Source organism: Pelodiscus sinensis, chromosome 29, assembly GCF_049634645.1.
Source record: "Pelodiscus sinensis isolate JC-2024 chromosome 29, ASM4963464v1, whole genome shotgun sequence".
In the NCBI taxonomy this organism is placed as follows: Eukaryota; Metazoa; Chordata; order Testudines; family Trionychidae; genus Pelodiscus; species Pelodiscus sinensis.
The window spans coordinates 14905075-14921231 of record NC_134739.1 but is presented as its reverse complement, the minus strand read 5'-3'; the positions used below and the strand labels follow the sequence as shown (position 1 = coordinate 14921231).

The 16157-nt window shown below is 49.1% G+C and overlaps 1 protein-coding gene across 7 annotated transcripts in view; it reads left to right on the top strand.

Annotated features, from left to right (window-relative positions):
* Nucleotides 1-2337: 2337 nt before the first annotated feature.
* The window catches only part of SPOP (speckle type BTB/POZ protein), a 43243-nt gene continuing 29423 nt past the window's right edge, over nucleotides 2338-16157 (top strand). For 2 of the 7 annotated variants that reach the window (XM_075911545.1, XM_075911546.1), the window contains exons 1-3: nucleotides 2338-2490; nucleotides 7694-7762; nucleotides 14247-14359. The gene's annotated coding sequence lies outside the window, so the exon portion shown is untranslated. The other 5 variants (XM_025183266.2, XM_006120441.4, XM_075911544.1 and 2 more) reach the window with 5 other exon arrangements.

Genomic DNA, 16157 nt, shown 5'->3' with positions numbered 1-16157 from the left:
GAAGGGCCTGCGAGCTGCAGCACACAGCTGCAATCTGCCAGGCTCATCAGGTGGTGGTGCTCATCCAGGAGGCCCTGAGGGAGAGTTTCTCTCAAGGACCCCCGTGACTCTCCCAGGCCACCCCACTATGGGCCTGTGCCTAGCCCTCCCCACCCCCCCATGCCTTTCCCACCACAACCCTTCCCTCCCCCCTTCCTTGTACAATCCATAAAGACACCAGTTTTGAGGTGAAAACCAAGAACTTTTTTTTCATAGTAAAGGTAACTGGGGAGGAGTGGGGTTCAGAACCTGGGTAGGGGCAGGGAGGAGGGGGCTCAGGGCTGGGGTGGCGCACAGTGCAGCCGGAAGTGCCGTCTCAGATCCAGGAACCTCGGCAAACGTTAGTGGGTGGGGCCTGGAACAATAGGTGGGTGGGCGGAGACATAGGCATGGCGGGGGGGCAGGTGCAGGGACAGGAGCTGGGTTTGTCATCATTTTATGGATGGTGGCACACACATTTTCGCCCTGCTGCACAAGCTGATTCGGTTCTGCCACTGGGCGCTATCCTGGATCTTCTGTGCCAGGGTTTGCTGCATGTCCCGGAGGATGGCCACGTGTTGTCTCATGGGGTACGTCTAGACGACAGGCTTTTGTTGACAGAAGTGTCGTTGACAGATACTGTCGACAAAGCTTCTGTTGACAAAAAGCGTCTAGACTACATCCAGTTCTGTCGACAAAGCAAGCCTCTTTGTCGACATGACAGTGCAGACACAGTGTAGATTCAATAATGCCTTCTGTCGACAGAGTTCTGTCGACAAAAGGCGTTATTCCTTGTAGAATGAGGTTTACAGCTGTCGCCAAAACTGCTGAGTTCTGTTATGTCGACAGAACTCAGCGGCAGCGTAGACGCAGATATAGTTTTGTCAATAACAGTGGACTTTTGTCAAAAAACCCTGTAGTCAAGACACACCCTTGAGATCCTCCTGGATCCTCCTGCGTGTGGCTGCCCCGGGGTTGGGCGGCTGCCTTGGCTGGTGGCGTTTGCCTCTCTGTGATGGTTGGTCCAGCTATGGAGAATAAAGAGGGAGAGGTGGTCAGTCATCCATGCAGACATTATCCCTGACATCTTGTCCTCCTCTGTGAGCTGCGAGCAACAGTCCTCAGGCCAGAGCAAGGCCAGGAGCAAGGCCCTGCCTCACAGGTGCCCAGGGCACCATGTCTCCTGCCCCACCCCTATCCCACAGACAAGCAGGCAAAGGAAGAGTCCGGCCACAATGGGATCCCATGGGCAGGAGAGGGGCCTGGAGCAACCTTGCCTTCCACGTGGGCCGCACATACACCTAAACCTGGCAGTGTTATCCACAGAGGGTGCATCTAGACTGGCAAGATTTTGCACAAAAGCAGCTGCTTTTGCACAAAAACCTGCCAGCTGTCTACACTGGCTGCTTGAATTTGCGCAAGAGCACTGACTTTGTAATGTACAAAATCAGTGCTTCTTGCGCAAATACTTTCAAGCTCCCACTTGGGAAAAAGGCCTCTCGCGCAAGAATACTTGCTCAAGAGGGCCAGTGTAGACAGGGAAGAATTGTTTTGCGCAGAAAAGCCCCGATGGCTAAAATGGCGAGCGGGGCTTTCTTGCGCAAAATCGCATCTAGACTGGCCACGGAGCGCACTTTTTGCGCAAAAGCATCCTTGCCAATCTAGACGCGCTTTTGCAGAAATACTTTTAACAGAAAAACTTTTCCATTGAAAGTATTTCCGCAAAATCATGCCAGTCTAGATGTAGCCAGGAGGTGCCTTGTGCATGCAGGCATGCCCGTGTGCCATGTGCAGCACTCCTCGGGCTGTGTACATACATGCATGTGCCCTTATCCCCAGCGTGCTTCCAACAGTGGCTAGTGGTGGGAGGGCATCCTCTCTCCCCGCCCCACTGGGGTAAGACGTGTGTGGTGCTCCGGGGCTGCCTCCTAAGGCTGCGTGGCACAGACTGGCGCTGCATGCTTCCCCATGCACGGAATACAGCACATAGCCAGGCTGAGCAGGGCAAGCAACAATTGCACCCCATCCCCTCTGCGCCCCCCTCCAAGGTGGGAAGGGGCTGCACGCCCCCCAGGATGCAGGGGCGCTCGGTACAGGAGGGGCAGGCTGCAGTCCTTGCCCTGGCCTCCTGCAACAGGTACCCATCCTGCCAGCCCAGAGCCTGGGCGGGGGGAGGAGGAGGGGATGCCCACCACTGCGCACGCGCCGCGTTCTCCGCGCGCCGCCTCGCCTCAGCGCGCGCCTGTCGGGCTCCCCCGCCACGCGCTCCCCAGCTCCCTCGACGCCCTTCCCGCCCGCTCGCGCGCTGCGCATGCTCAGTGCGTGCCGCTCCGCTCCACACCCCCCCACCCCTTCCCCGAGCGTGGCGTCGCGGCGCTGAGGGACGGCGTCGCGGCGAGGCCCGGATGTACAGCGGTTTGGGGCACTATGAGGAGCCCGCCAGGGGACGGCAGCCCGCGGCCCCGCTCTCAGGTGAGGCGGGCGGGGAGAGCGGATGGCGGAGCTGGCGAGGCGCGTGGCTGGCCCGAGGGAAGGCGTTGGTGGCACCACACCCCCTCCGAGAGTCCCCTGTGGGGCAGCTCCAAGCAGGGGCCTCGCCAGCTGGCTGGGAACGAGAGGCCCGCAACGGCCGCCCCCCTCCTCCACGCTGGTGGTTCAAATGGTCCTGTGACGGCGGTAGCCCTGCTGCCAAATAGTGAGCCATGGTAGCGTAGGGGAAGAGAAGCAGAACAGCGCATGCGTGTCAGCGCCGCCAAATTGTGAGCCGCTGGGAGTCGAAACAGTGGGGAAGCGGCGGACGCATTTGCTGGGAGGAGGACGCGCGTGCGCAGTAAAGAGGAGAGGCTGTGCATGTGTGTGCGCGCGCGCAGCCTCCGTCAGGGTGCGGGAGGAGGGACCGTCAGGGGATTACGCACGCGCAGCTCGAAGGGAAGCGCTGGGAGCAGCAACATCCTGCTGCTTCGTGTCCTCAGCGCCTGCGCAGACCGTCGCTGCAGGGACCTGCGGAATAAGGATCCTCTGCATCTGCGCAGGGAGAATTGGAGAAGGGAGACATGCTGCCAAATAGTGAGCTGTAGCTGCTTGTATTCTCAAAGGGGGCTGTCTGCAGAGAGTGGGGGTAGGAGTCCTGGGAGCGAGGTTTTATCCTCACCTATTCCAGCTGTCCGAACCAGAAACCCTTTGACTCTCTACCCTGCTGTAGAACAAAGCTGCCTAGAGCAGTAGGGGTAACTCACTGAAGCTAGGAGGTAAGAGTTTTGGGGAAGGGGGCCAGTAGTTAAACAAGCAAGGATAATGGCGAAAGGGGATAAAGCTGTTGAATCAGCAAGGAGTGGAGTGAGACGCAGAGGTAACCCCTTAAAAATAAGAACTGTATCGTGAGGCCAGTAATTAGGAGGAAAGCATTTCTGTCAACAAGTACAAATTGGTTGAGAGATGAGGATTGGAGTAAAGGAAGTGAAATGGTCAGCAGCTAAACAAAGAGAGTGTGTTGTTGGGGAGGTGGGAATGACCAATATTAGCTAAACTAATGAGGATTGTGAGGAAAACAGCTTAACCAGCAGGGAAAATCAGATTTTATATCAGCTTAATACTGCATAGTATGAGTTGATATTTCTCTTAGCAGAATGCCCCAGGCCTGTGACTATAGTAATACATCATCATAGGTGATGAGAGGCAACTGAGTTCTTTTTTGTACATGTTAAATATGATTATAATATGAACTGATTTACAGATGTATTGATATTTGTTTCTGGAATACTTTGGTAACATGTTCAATAAAACATTTATTGCATGGCTGTGGTCTGTGAGAATGAAACCATATTTTTGTAAAAGGAAAACTTCATTTTAAAAATGTGTATCACTTGATTATGTCTTCACTTTTTTGTGAAGTGTGTGGGCGGATGTGATTTTTGTGATGTCAGAACATCATCATGGTTTATAAAGAGAAATGCCTTTTTGTAAATTAATGTTTTCTGGTTTCTTTGTGTTGTAAATTCAGGTTGGCCTTCTATAAGAAATGTGACAAATTATCATTTGGGCTGCATGTTAGGGATGTAAAAGAGTAGTAGATTAGTTGACTACTTGCTTCCCCACCTGTTGCTGCTTCTGTATCAGAGGCAGCAAGGGGGGTGGAAGCAGGAGCCAGTGTTGGGGAGAGCTAGTTTAAAAGAGCTGGGGGGGGGGGGCAGGAGAGGCAGAGTCACAGCAGTCAAAGACTTAGCATGAGCCGGGACAGCTGAGTACTTGCTCATGCTGGGTCCAGCTCTTGCTACATTTAAAAGGCAGATCTGTAGCAGGGGTAGGTCCAGAACCTGGTGTGAGCTGGGACTCATCAGTCCCAGCTTGCACCAGGTCTGGGACCTACCCCTGCTGCGGATCTGCAGTTTAAATGTAATAGGCGCCGGGCTGTCTGCATGCCCAGCTCCTACGACATTTAAACTGCAGAGCCTCAGTGGGGCCCCTTATCAGCTAATCATGTACGTAATACAAATTGTATTGACTACAGGCAGTCCCCGAGTTACGCGGATCCGACTTATGTCGGATCCGCAGTTACAAACGGGGCCGTCTCCCTGGTCTCCAGCAGACCAGGGAGACGAAGCAAAGCGGCGGAGCACGCGGGCAGCGGACAGCCCAGACGCGTCTGGGCTGTCTGCTGCCCGTGTGTTCCGCGGCTTTGCTCCCCATCCCCCTAGTTTGCAGACCAGGGAGACGGGGAGCAAAGCAGAGCAAAGCCGCGGAGCCCGAGGGCAGCAGGACAGCCACGGCGCGTCTGGGCTGTCCCGCTGCCCCCGTGCTCCGCGGCTTTGCTCCGGACGCCTGTGGTACAGCAGCTGGGGCGCTGCCGGTTGGTCCCGTAGCGCCGCTCTGGGCGCTTCTGGACCAACCCGGCAGCACCCCAGCTGCTCTGCCCCAGGCGTCCTGATTCAGCCACTGCTGGTCAGTTTCAGCAGCGGCTGACTTGGGGACGCCTGGGGCAAAGCAGCTGGGGTGCTGCTGGGTTGGTCCAGTAGCGCCGAGGAGCGGCGGCGCTACTGGACCCAACCCAGCAGCACCCCAGCTGCTCTGCCCCAGGCGTCCCCAAGTCAGCTGCTGCTGAAACTGACCAGTGGCTGACTACAGGAAGCCCCTGCCCCGGGCTTCCTGGAATCAGCCGCTGATCAGTTTCAGCAGCAGCTGACTTGGGGATGCCTGGGGTTCTTAAGTTGAATCTGTATGTAAGTCAGAACTGGCGTCCAGATTCAGCCGCTGTTGAAACTGATCAGTTTCAGCAGCGGCTGAATCTGGACGCCAGTTCCGACTTACATACAGATTCAACTTAAGAACAAACCTACAGTCCCTATCTTGTACGTAACCTGGGGACTGCCTGTACACGATTAGTTAATTATCCGCTTCTTAACATCCTTACTGCAAGTCTGTCATCACATTTTTTATCAGAAATCACATTGCAATCCTGGTAACTCTGGTATGTGTTATGAGTGTATAAAGTCACAGTGTGGGGAGGTCTGGTCCTGAGCCTAGGTTGGGAGGTCCTTATTTCTTGAGGTGAGTAGGGTTGTGGGAAAGAGAGGTGGCCTCAGAGAGAGTCTGCCTTGCTCTCAGCTATGGTTCTTGTTCTGCAGGACTGACCCAGCTCTCTGTTCCAGCTGTTTGTCTCTTGCCATTTTTTTGCAGGTGGGACTCTCTCTGTAATATTTTGCCCCTACCCTTTCTGGCCCTGGACCACTTGGTCCAAGTTATGGCTGCAGATGTGGTCAGAGACACACAATCGTGACAAACCTGTAGCCCCAATTAATATTAATGGTTATAGGCTTTACGAAAATGACTTTTCTAAACTGGAAACTATTCAAGTACACTGTGTAGCGCAGACTTGATTCTGTGCTGTTTTGTTTTGTTTTTTAACCAGAGTGGTAGGCCTGAAATGGCTTGCGTTGATGTCACTTGCATCATTGTGAATCTGGAATGAAGATATGTGGCTCAAGGGCGGGGTTGTATTTTTGTCACTATTGTATCTAGAGGCCTCGAACTTTGGCAGTGTCAATGCATCACTGAAAACATGGTATTAAATCAGAAACAGTCAATAATAGAAAACAGGCACACAGTATAAGCCTCTAACTACTGTAAAATCTGATTCATGGACTTCGGGAACACTTAGTCTGACAAAGTTGACATTGAAAAATCTTTGGCATTTCTATTATCAAGGTGATTGTTACACTTTTTAAGGCCATATTCGAAAGATACAAGATGGTTTTAGCACCTTTTAAAATATTATAATTGTAATGAATTTCTAAATTTCTTAGGTGTATGCTTGATTATAAGTGGTCAATAAAGACAGTAGTAGCTCTTTTCTATAGCAGGAGCTTTATATAGGATGTTGTTGTACCTACATAATGGAACTTCTTCAAATGGTGGTGGGAACTATCATTGGGACACTTTGTTTTGAAACAGTTTCCATGGTAGTGCCATTGCTGTTCCAGTTGTGCAGTGTCAACAATGGGAACCCTTACAAAAATTTTCCACTAGTTCAGTTGAGCTGGCGTTAAAACTGGTCAATGATCTATGATGATAGTCTTGTGGCCACTAACTGTCTTTATTGCTGTTACTGTGTCAGTTAGACCTGCTGAAAAATAAAACCAGTTCCAGCTGCCAGAACTATCTGTAGATTAGTGTCACATCAGGCCAACTGAACCAGTGTTAGGATTAGTGGAATGGGGGGGAGGGGAGGGGAAGGAAGGCTGGGAATTTACATTTCTGTAGCATAGCCCAGGTTTAATGTACACAATGTTAGATTTGTGATCTGTCTGTCATTATGAATTTTCTAGATCCAAATACAATTGGAGAGGTTTAGCAGCTTTATTCTTGTTACACACCTTTCTGTTCAGTATTTACCTCATGTGACTTGCCATTGCAGTGCCTCACACATGTTCTCAACCCATAAGCTAACTATCTTGGTGTTTTATTTTGATAAAAGTTTGACCCAGAGATGGCAAAAGGTATTATTATTACATTAATAATCAGAGTTACTCTTTGCTTGCAAGAGCAATGAAAAGCTCAAAATGGCTAGGTTCAAATTGTTATGTTTGGAAATATGTACTGCTAATGATCTGCTCAGGTTCCCCCCACTCCTGCCTTCAGCTTAGTTGTCTGCACAATTGAAGTGTTACATAAGATCCTGCTGTAATGTTCCAGTCTCTGATTATTGCTGCTTGCTGTTCATCATGAAAAGGGAATCAAACAGAAATTCTTTTATTTATAATAGAAACGATTTATATATTCAGGTTCTGATACATTGCTTGCTGCCTCACTTCTAATTCAGAATCTTGCAGGATATTATGGGATTTTAGCATGAACAGCATATTCAAGAGGCTTTTTAATGCATCATATATCACACGTTCTAAAGACTCCTGAAAGCACAGAAGGGTAACATAAGATTAAGAATACTCAAGTCTGGGTTTAAAATATGTCCTTTGTTGGTGAGGCAATTGTAATCTTGTGTTCAGAAAGTCATCTCCCGTTTTCATGTTCTCACTGCTGGCCATGTACTGAACTCTGGCGATGAGGGTGGGAGAATGTTCTATGAACCTCTCTTTCTATGCTGGTGATATGACTAATATTCAAGAAAATACACAGCAGACATTTAACGTGCCATTTACTTTGATTTTTTTTTCTTACCTAGGACAAAAAAGACGGAGAACCAATGACTCTGTAGCAAATACTTGGATACTTGGGAGGTCATTTTTACACTGTGAGTAAATTCTGTTGCTGATTACAGGAGTTACATTGCTGATTTCTGTGTGACAGAGCTGGCTTTTCAGCTTTGAGAGTGTTGGATTAATAAAGAAGCTAGGAGCACAGGAGGAATTAAAAAAATCAAACAATAAGCTTTAACTGGACATACTGTTCTAGCTTCTGCTTTGGAAGAGGCTAAAAAAATATTGCTAGCTGCACTGATGCCTACCACTGTAGGAACACTTAAAAAACACAGAATAGTGTAACAACACCTTAAAGACTAACAAAACATGTAGATGTGCCCAGGAAAGCTCATGATACCAACCCATTTTCTCAGGTAACAATTATTAAAATGTCTATACTCTTCTGTAGACATTAGTGTTACACTTAACTCATAATATATGTCCTGTATATTGCAAAGTATGGTTATAGTCACTTCAAACTGAAATATCAATACATCCACTGTGTAGATAGTTGATGTAGACTACCTTTTTGTGGTATAGAAATGGTTGAATTCATTTGACTGTATTTGACAAGGTCCATCTAAAGCAATTTCCAGTGCCTTTTTTTCCAAAGCTTCAACTTTCTCTAATAACAAAAAATGCTTTTATTTAGACATTGTGTGCAGATCCTGGGAAAATGGGCTACAGAATGAAAACAGAACATTGCTCACTAGCATTCTTAATTTGATTTAAGTGTGATTTATACATACAGGCAGTCCCCGGGTTACGTACAAGATAGGGACTATAGGTTTGTTCTTAAGTTGAATTTGTATGTAAGTCGGAACTGGCTCCAGATTCAGCTGCTGCCACTGAAACTGACCAGGGTCTGACTACAGGAAGCCAGAGGTAGAGTTGCTCTGCCCCCAGCTTCCTGGAATCAGCCTGATCAGTTTCAACAGCTGCTGAATCTGGAGCCTGGGACAGAACAGCTGGGGCGCTGCCCGGTAGGTTCCCACAGGACCAACTCGGCAGCACCCCAGCTGCTCTACCCGAGGAGTCCCGCAACAAAAGCCTGGTCTGCTGGGGGGGGGGGACCCCACTGCCCGTGCGGCTTTGCTCCTGTCTCCCTGGGGTGCTGGGGGGAATCCCCCCCAGCACACCAGGGAGACCCGAGCAAAGACGCACAGGTGGAGGGACCCCGCCGCCCGTGTGGCTTTGCTCCTTTGCCCCCGAGCAAAGCCGCACAGCCGGCGGGATGCCGCCTGTGCAGCTTTGCTCCTGTCTCCCTGGTCTGCTGGGGGGGGGGGGGGGGGTCCAGCAAAGCCGCTGGACCCCCCCCAGCACACCAGGGAGACCCGAGCAAAGCCGCACAGGCGGAGGGACCCCGCCGCCCGTGTGGCCTTGCTCCTGTCTTCCTGGTCTGCTGGGGGGGGGGGGGAGGGTCCAGCAAAGCCGCTGGACCCCCCCCCCCCCCCCAGCAGACCAGGGACACCCGAGCAAAGCCGCCGCCTGGGCGGCTTGGCTCGTAAAGCCGCCCAGGCGGCGGCTTTGCTCGGGTGTCCCTGGTCTGCTGGGGGGGTCCAGCAGCTTTGCTGAACCCCCCAGCAGACCAGGGAGACCGGGAGAAGCTTTTCTCGCCCCGGAGGACACGGGTGGCGACCCGCCGCCTGTGAGCTCCGGGGCGAAACAAGCCTCGTTCATAAGTGCGGATCCGACATAAGTCGGATCCGCGTAAGTCGGGGACTGCCTGTATAAATGAATGAACTGGGCATTAGAACCTATATGCTAGTTAGAAAAATCCGCTTTTTTAAATGTGGACAAAGTTAAGATTTGTTGTGTAAGAAAGCAAGATTATTGATTTTAAGTAAATTCAGGAGGTTTTGAAGTGGAAAGCACTGGCCAACTTGAGCTTTTTCTACATTTTGTGTCTGAGAAGGTCACAAAAGAGATACATGCAACCTGGAAAGTGTCTCGCTCCCACCCTTACAAAGGAACTCTTCTGTCCTGTAAAGCAGAAGGGTCAACAAAGAGCTAGTTGATAGCAAATTGCAGAATTATGATCAGCTTTTATCAGGGACTGAAAATTATGCTTGTTTTGATTAACATGCCATTGAGGGGTTTTCAGTGGTAGGAGTTTGTTGGGGGTCTCCAAGGCTGATGTATGGCTGAAGGTGGTGATTTTTCAAGAATAGGTTCTGGAACAAATTATGGGAACCGGTGGAAGATGCTGCTGCTTGCAGTATGTTTCCGGTTTGAGAGGGCTCTCCAACACCTTGATGAATACTTTGGTATAGATGTGCTCTGAGGGAAACAAGTATTGTGGGCAACTTACAGATTTATACCATTAACAAGATTGTTAAGCTTAAATGTAACATCTCAAAAGGGCAGCATCGAGTAATGAGTATTTGTATACTCTGCTCACACTTGATAATTAGCAGCTAATGTCTTAACAGTTTCTAATTAATTTTAGTTGTCAGTTAGTTGGGGTCGTCCCGATGGGTTCCTGCTCCATCAATGATAACCGAAGGCTGCTTGCGTGTGTGCTCAGTAAGGTGTGCCATGTTGATTTACACAATTAGTCACCACCACAGACCCCAAGAGAGCCTTCAAAGAGCACAAATCAAATAAGGATTGAAGGTGCCTGGCCAAGTTTATTGTTAAGCAAAGTACAGTAATAGTGGTCAGTAGACCCTACTGAATCACTACATTTATGTACCCATAACAGTGGCCTCAGCTCAACTCCCACTGCCCCCTGGATGGCCAAAGATAGTGTCGTGTCCCCCTCCCCCCCCTACAAGACACTACTTCATATATACCACTTTGATAGGCGTGCGCACGGAGTATGCTGGGTGTGCCCAGGCACACCCTAATGTCTCGGGCCTAGTAGCCCAAGCCATTTTTGCACCCTGGGCCCCACCCGGCCCAGTAGCACAGCGTGGCCCAGCAGCACGGTGCGGCACCCGGGAGCGCCCCCGCCCAGCCTGGCAGCATGGCGCAGCGCCATTGGGGCGCCCCTGGCAGCACGGCGTGGCGCCCGGGAGCGCCCTCATCTGGCCCGACAGCACAGCACGGTGCCCCGGGGCTGCCCCCGCCCATCCCAATAGCACCGCGTGGCACCTGGCCCTGCAGCACCGCGTGACGCCCTGGGGGTGTCCCTGACTGTCCTGGCTTCACCACGTGGCGCCCCGCCCTGCATCACCGTGCGGTATGATGCCCCAGGGGCGTCCCTGCCCGGCCCTGCAGCACCATACGGCGCCCCGGGGGTGCCCCTCCCCGGCGCTCCAGCTTGGGCTGGCTCTGACTCCAGCCCTGCAAGCTGTAAGGCAGAAGCTGAAAGTAAGGCGGGGGGGAATAAGAGGAAGGGGTGGGAGAGGAAGGGGCTTTTGCGGTGGGGGAGGGTGGAGGAAGAAGAAAGAGGAAGGGGTGTAAGGGGCTTGTACGGAGGTGGAGGGGAGAGGGGGAAGAAAGGGGACAGGGTAGAGGAGACACAAATGCTAGGGCGGAAGTGGAGACAATGAGGAAAAGGGCAGGAGGGGAGGTGTCAATGGGAGGGGTGACGGTGATGCTGGAAGAGGAGAGGGTAAGGGCATTGGGGATTGGAGGGGGAGGTGCTGGGAGAAGGCTTGACAGAAGGGGTAGGCATGAGGAAGATGGGGTTGGAGCAAGTCATGTGTGAGGGCACAGGGGCATGAGGAGAATGGGGGCAGAGGGTGGTGAGGGGATGGGCATCAGGGGAAAAAGGACAAAGGGGGCAGGGGCAGTGAGGGAAGGGGGAGGCACCAGGAGGGTGCAGGGGGAAGGTGAAGGTGCCAGGGATTCTGGGGGTGAAGCAGAAGGGCAGACACCTGCAGGGAAGGGACCAGCACCAGAGGAGAGAGGTGAGGGAGGTGTTAGACGAAGGGATGAGGAGAGGTAGCTCACATGATCAGAGTGGGGCTACTGGAGGAGTGGGCGTAGGGTGGAGAGAAGAGCTGGTGGAGGAGGGGCAGGTCTCAGGAAGGCTGAGAGCAGTGAGAAGGGCAGGAGTCAGGACAGCAGAGGAGGGTGAGGGGTTGGGGGGCAGCAGGCAGGGAAGTTGATGGAGCAAGGGAAAGAGACATAGCAGCAGAGGGGAAAGGTAGATATTTATTAATAACTTGGGTGCCACAATGGCACATCCAAACAAGCCACATGAATTCGGCACTTGTGCACAACATAATTCATTCTGCTCATGGGAGGAAACTCTTAGAGAGAAACTAGAGGGGCCAAACTAATCCCTATTGGTAGGTGGATGGTGGGAAAAGTCCTTGGGTTGGGGGTCACACAACACTTTTTACTTTTGGTCATGTGCCCATCTTGCCTGGAGAGGGTTACTTCCAGAGCCGTGGCTAATGGGGGTCAGGCGCGTGGTTAATGGGGGTTAGGGATGTGGCTAATGGGGGTTCAAAGTGCATTTAAAAAAAATTATTTGGGTGCACACTAATGAAATGTGCTGCACACGCCTATGACCACTTTATAAACAAACAAGTTACACATCACTCACGTCCCACCCTCTCACGTTTCTTAGATACCACCCATCACTAGGGATGTTAAAATTAGACTAATCAACTAATCAAATAGTCGATGGAATTTCTATGGACTATTCGATTAGTCAATAAGGGCGCTTCCACTTTGAAATGTAGCAAGAGCCCACCTGACTGTTGCTACATTTCAAAGGCAGAAGTGCATGCGGTGTTCCACCTTTGAAATGTACAAGAGTCCCTGCTGGGACTGGGGGTAATCCTAACCCTGCCCCCTAACACAGAGCTGGAGGTAACTGGCTTTTAAGCCAGCTCCCCCCCCCCCTCAGAACTCTTTCTATCAGAAAGAGGCAGCAAGCGGGGGAAAGCAACTAGTTGACTAGTGTGTCGACTATCTGATAAACAAAAGCTTATCGGATAGTTGATTAGTCGCTTTCATCCTTACCCATCGCTCTGTACCTCGCAGTTTGATTAGATCATCGCTGTCTATTATGCTGTCATTTTAGACCCTTTCCTGAACCTAGCTCTGTCTGTGGTGAGTGAGGGTACCAAGGTCTTTTTTAATGAGCTGGCGGTACCATTCTTTTGGAATGTGCTTTGAACTTATGACCAGTACCAATTACTGTTTTACAGTTGGTACCTAGTACCAATTAATGTTCTATACCTGGGCCTATTGCCAATTAGTGTTTTACACTCTCAGCCCGGTTTGTGCCAAGTTCTATGAGTGGGGCCTACCTCTTGCTCACAACATAGCTTTGCTGTATGTTAGCCATGTTTTATCCTTTGTTAGCTAGGCCTCAGGCTTCAACCTGTGCTACATGGACTTTAGTTTTAGGCCTTCATCTTCCTACAGTCATAGTAGCATTTTGTAGATACATTGTCCCACACACTTCACAGTAAAACAGACTATAACATAGCCCGCTCCAACCCAGCCTATTTATTATTTGTTGAAAGACCCAGTCTCCTGTTAAACTAAATAGGGTTCTCTTTTTTTGACTGCCCTTTTATTTGATACCACTTGTCATCACCTACAGCCCCCAACTTAAACCTGTCCAACACATTATCAATAAACTACAGCCTATACTGGGACAGGATACTAAACTCCAAGAGGCTCTGGGAGACAGACCCATAGTTTCCTATAGACAACCACCTAACCTCAAGATGATTCTTACCAACAACCACAGGACATACCACACTAATACCAACCCTGGTACCTTCCCTTGCAACAAACCCCGTTGCCAGCTTTGTCCACATATTCACTCTGCTGATACCATTATTGGACCTAACCAAGTGAGTTATAAGATCAAGAACACACATTCCTGCGCATCCAGAAATATAATTTATGCTATCATGTGCCGAAAGTGTCCGTCTGCTATGTACATTGGACAAACATCTCAGACACTTCGCCAAAGGATTAATGCCCACAAAACAGATATCAGACAAGATCACAAAGAAAAAACAGTTTCTTGCCATTTTAACCAGAAAGGACACTCTCTCAATGACTTAACCACCTGCATTCTGCTACAAAGACCTTTTACATCTGCACTTGAAAGGGAATCCTCTGAAATGTCATTCATGTTAAAATTCGACACTCTCCGGGAAGGAATGAACAAACACTCAAACTATCTTACCCATTACCAAGATAGCTTCCCCAATTATCACCTCTAATACCATTAGCTCACAGACATCCCACTCTCCCCACCTCTAATATCATCAATTCACAGACACTTACTTTCCTTCCTCCCCCCTCCCCGAATCCTCCTCCTGTTCTGAAATGTGATTTGTCCTTTTCATATGTGTTCACTTTTTTAAATTGTATCCTTTGGTATATATGGTTGTGACTATTTTCTTCCACTGTTTGATCTGAGGAAGTGGGTCTGGCCCACGAAAGCTCATCATCTAATAAACCATCTTGTTAGTCTTTAAAGTGCTACATTGTCCTGCATTTTGTTTCAGCTACACCAGACTAACACGGCTACATTTCTATCGCTTTTAAGATGTAGATTGATATGTTAGCTTACAAAGGCTTGGTGACATTTGTTTCTCTTCTCTTGTTAAGCAATCTGAGAATCTTTTATTCATGTGTGAGATGAAGAGACTGTAATGCAGCTCCTATTGCCTGTGGACCAGGAACTGCGGCTACTGGGCACTGACATGTCAGCAGCTGCTTAGGTAAACATAACGTCTGGTAGCCCACCAGTGGCTAATCCTTATGAACTGAATGCAGCTGGTACTCCAGAGGTTCCCCACTCCTGTTTTAACCCAACAAAGCAAATACCTTCTTAGTTAAGGTTTCATCCTTCACTTTGCTTTCTTGTTCTTGGGTATAGAAGGGAGACTCAGAAGATTAGTAATGATACGTACCAGAGTGAAATAATCCAGACCCTAAGGCTACGTCTACACTGGCCCCTTTTCCGGAAGGGGCATGTAAATTTCACCAGTCGTCGTAGGGAAATCCGCGGGGGATTTAAATATCCCCCGCGGCATTTAAATAAAAATGTCCGCCGCTTTTTTCCGGCTTTTAAAAAAGCCGAAAAAGAGCGTCTACACTGGCCCCGATCCTCCGGAAAAAGTGCCCTTTTCCGGAGGGTCTTATTCCTACTGTTAATTTTAGTAGAATGTTTCTCCCAGTTTTTTATCTAAATCTTTTTCATGTGGTTTTTCGATTTATAATAGTTTATATTTTTTCTCCATACTATGTAAACTGAAAAACTGTTGCACTCCACTTTTAGCTGGAATAGCTATTGTCTCTATGATTTTCCTGCCTTTGGTTGTCCTGTTTATAGCATAAACTACTTACGAGAAATGCAGTGGACATGGATCACTTAAAAATAATGAACAAATAATTTGTATAGGACTAATATATAATCAAACGTAATGTTTGGGTCTTATGAGTCATTCCTGTGCTGTGCTTATAAAACCATTCTAGAACCATTAGTATATTCTGTGCACAATACAGGCATTATCCACATTGTTCTTTAGGACCCAGCTTTACAGGTAGAACACAACCCAATAACTGAAGAATTAGATAAATACCAACTGATTCTATTTGAATCTTTGAAAATGTGTTGCCCATTTTGTGGAGTGGGGATCCCAACAGCTTACTCACTCCAGCTGAATTTGGAGACAGTTCACCAGAGTTCAGTCCATGTGCAACAGAAGAAAATAATCTGTGTTCATAGTCAGGACTTAAAAAATTTTCCTTAACACCTACTCCAAGGACTAATTTTACTAATCCTAGATGAAAAATATCTGTAGTGCTACCTAGGGATATAATAGTGTAGTCGATTAACCAATTAACCTATAAGTTTTTGCTTATCAGTTAATGCTATATACTACAAGCATTCCTCCTCTCCCTTGCCAGTACTTTTTTAGCAGACTGGCCAGCCTGTGTAGCTGCACCACCCTCTGCCCTGACACTTGCTGGGCTGTACAACCCTAAACAGGAAACATGACTGGGGGCAGAGCAGAGGGCAGTACAACAGCACAGCTAGGAGGAGCAGCTGGCACAGGTATGCTGCAGTTCCCAGTGGTAGAACCCTGCAGATCAGCAGATACCAATTTCTCTCACGGATATCCACATCCACAGATAGATAAGTGTATCTGCACAGAGCTCTACTTCAAACTGACCTACAAAGGGGAGGGAAGAACTTGGAATTCTCCTCGTCCCCATCCCCCCTTTATTCTGTATGAAGAAGGCATGAGAGCTTTTTGTTTTTTCAGAGAAGAATGGACAGGGTATTTCTTGTTACATGATTCTAAATTGCATTAACAGGAGTGTTGTGAGCAAGACCGGAGAAGTCATTCTTCTGCTCTACTCTGTGCTGATTAGACCTCTGATGCAGTGTTGTATCCATTTCTGGGCACCACATTTCAAGAAAGATGTGGAGAAATTGGAGAAGGTCCAGAGAAGAGCAACAAGAATGATTAAAGGTCTAGAGAAGATGTCCTATGAGGGAAGACTGAAAGA